Source organism: Mesitornis unicolor, unplaced genomic scaffold (assembly GCF_000695765.1).
Source record: "Mesitornis unicolor isolate BGI_N332 unplaced genomic scaffold, ASM69576v1 scaffold6435, whole genome shotgun sequence".
Classification (NCBI taxonomy): domain Eukaryota; kingdom Metazoa; phylum Chordata; class Aves; order Mesitornithiformes; family Mesitornithidae; genus Mesitornis; species Mesitornis unicolor.
In genome coordinates, this window is record NW_010187403.1 from 1 (window position 1) to 3074 (window position 3074).

Below are 3074 nucleotides of genomic sequence, written 5' to 3' on the forward strand. Positions count from 1 at the left end.
GAGCCGAGGGGCCGGGCCTCCCTCCGCCCCCGGCACGCGGGTCCCTTCCTGTCAACAGCGCGCCGCCGCGGCCTTGACCCGCCGCCTTTCGCGGCCCTGCGTGGCTAGTTCAAGTTCCTGCCGCTTTTCTTCCACTTTCAGTGCTTCTGCTGAAAAGCCTTTCTAAAGGGAAAAACCTCGTTTCCCTGCCTGAGGATTGATAGGTTTTTATTTTACCCTTAGGTTTATTTGTGCTTGCTTTTAACCGTGAACCTAATTTGGCTGTTTAGTCGAAGGAAGCTTGAACAGGGGTAGATGCCTCCACCACTATGGAGGTAAAGAGCTGGAAATGTGGAATGAGTAGTAGTAGTAATACTGAAATGGTCCTGCACAGATCGATCTCTTTGGTTAATTAAGTAGTAATTCTTCATGTAGAAAGCTGTGTTTTGTTAGCTTTGACTGTCAATGTTTTCTTTATTTTCCTGCATTCCTTCTTTTCTTATATTCAACCAACTTCCTCCTCTGGCATGCACAGCATCAGCTACCAATGCTGAGATGTCAGAATTAGTAAGTAGAACCACTGGATATGCATGAACTTTCCTCTTGCAAGAGGGAAAACTTTGTGTAGTGGTTTGTTTATTCTTAAAACTGTGCACCCAAGTTTTGATGATGTGGTATGATCTTCTAATGACTACAAACTAGCAGTCTTTTTCTTCTTATTTTCTTGACAGGAGCGACATATCTTTGCACATATCTAGTGAGATGATCATTAAGAAAGACCAGAAATAGATGTATGGGGTAATATGTTTCTCTGCCAAGTTTCTCTTTAATTGTTTCATTATTGGTTGAGTTTGTATTAATTGTCTTGGCTTGGTATAGGATGCAAAACGCTTTTGAGCCATTCCCTTGGAGTCTTGAGTTGCTAAAGGAATATCATAATGGTGCAGAAAACACAAACTCCATGTTGAGAGTAAGTGATTATACTTGTAGTGAGGCATTGGTACAGTACAGGGTTTATTGCATAAAATAATTTTCTTTTGAGGTCTCTTGGATATGTATTTTGAAGCTCTTTGAATTGAAAAGTTTGTGTAGAGCTACTGTGAGCATTAGACTGATGCAGGCTGATGCCCTGAAAATTATCAGGGTTGTGTGTAGAGCTTGAAAGAGCAGTAAATTCAAAATACAATTTCTAAACTGTATTTTTTTTAAGATTTCCTATCTTTATTTTTCTTGATACCAGTAATGGTTTTTGTTATCTGACCAGATGAAGGATGCCTTTAAAAGGTGTAGCTTTTTGAAGTGGGATATGTGGAATGAAGATCGCAAACCTCCCTCACAGGAGAAACAGGGATGCAGAACAAAGTGGTCCTTTTTGATAGGGTTGGAACAAATACTTAATTTTTTAGTGTTTAATGTTTGATCTCATTGTTAAGCTTTAAGGAAAAGTGGAAAAAATAAGTAGTCTATCCATTAATAACATTGTTCATTACTTTTGAACCACAGGATAATATTTGCACTTTGCTTAAATTTACTTATTGCTTTAGAATTTCATATTGATGATATCTATCTCAGGCTGAATTACGAAATATTGATTAATGCTGAAGTCCTTTAACCGCATTTTCCAGCTTCTTAAAACTAACTTCACCTCCTGTTGGGAACAAGTTTGGCGGAGAGGAAGATCTTTCTGCCTTTAAAAAGAATTAAATCATCAGGGTACCTTTTCTTGGGCTGTCTTCATGTTTGTGTACAAAAATGCTGGGTTTTGAAGTTTAGCAGAGAATTGCATTATATTATCCTTCGGAAGTTATATCTAAATTTTGAAGTGGTTGTTATGAAAATCAGTTTGTGTCCTTAGTAACTTTGTGAAAAATTCTTTCCCTTTTTAAAAAAGGACTTAAACTCCAGAGATACTGTTTTTCACAATTTTGTCCTAGGATCTGTCACCTTTGTCCTGGTCAGGATCTGAGTTTACAGATGATGCCTGAGGTGTTCCAGGTCAAGCAAAGAAACAGTTGGCTGGAGTGTAGAAGTACAACAGCGAAGAGGAAGTTAAGTTGTAGATCAGGTTATGACATCTGGTGAAAGCTATGATTGGATGTAGTGAAGGACTGGTGTTTAGACGCTTTATGGAAGAGGAGGAAGAAGCTGCAACTGTGGAAGGAGACTGGGGAAAGAGCAGTAGTAGATGTGAATCTCCTAAAGAACTTTCTTTTGGGTGAGAAAGCTGAACAAGGAGACAGAGATGGGTATTGAGATCAGATCTTGAGTGCAGAGGTGGTAAAGAGGAAGTGGAACTTGTTTGGTGAACAAGGGCAGAAAAGGCAGAAAACCCCCAAGGAGTTAAAGGAGGGTAAGGAGAGAATGGAGAAGTTGTTGAAATGAAAATATGGAAATTGTATTTCACTGAGTCTTAAGAAACAGAGCAGTGAATTTAAGGTGGTTAAACTGACATAGGATAAAACAGATGGAGGAGTGGGAATTCAGTAAGAATAGGAGAGTAACAAGAAACTGGGACAAGAAACACTAGGTAGAAGACATGAGCTGGAAGAGCATGTGCCTGCAAGCATAGACTAGAACTCTGATAATTTTTCTAACTGGCAAGTATCAGTGAAGCCAAATTATAAAACTTGCTCTTTTTGCTTCTTCAAATACTATGCAGCAAAGGAGATGGCCAGGTGTTTCTGTTCTGAAGCAATTAGAAATATCCATGAGGTGAAATCCACATAAAGGAATTTTGCTGAGTTTTTAGTTTCCTCACTTGGAGAGCTACACAAGTGTAAAATCTAACAGCAGCAGAATCTTCAGGAAATGTCAGAATGAAAGTTGATTGAAAAGCCTCACTTAGCGCCATCCCTCAATGTGTTATAAAGGTCTGTGGTTGCCTATTACCAGCATTTTTTGCCAAAGAATCTTAACTTTCAATACAGGTTAGTTAATGTGTCATGAATGAGTATCTAGTTAGGTGTTTGTTTTTTCACCTCATTTGGTGTGGCTTTGCATCTTATTTATAGCAAAGAAGTTAAAATGCCTTGAAACAAAAACATTTGCTTTTTTGTTCCCCCCTGCCCCCCCCCCCCCCACCCTTTCTTTTCTCT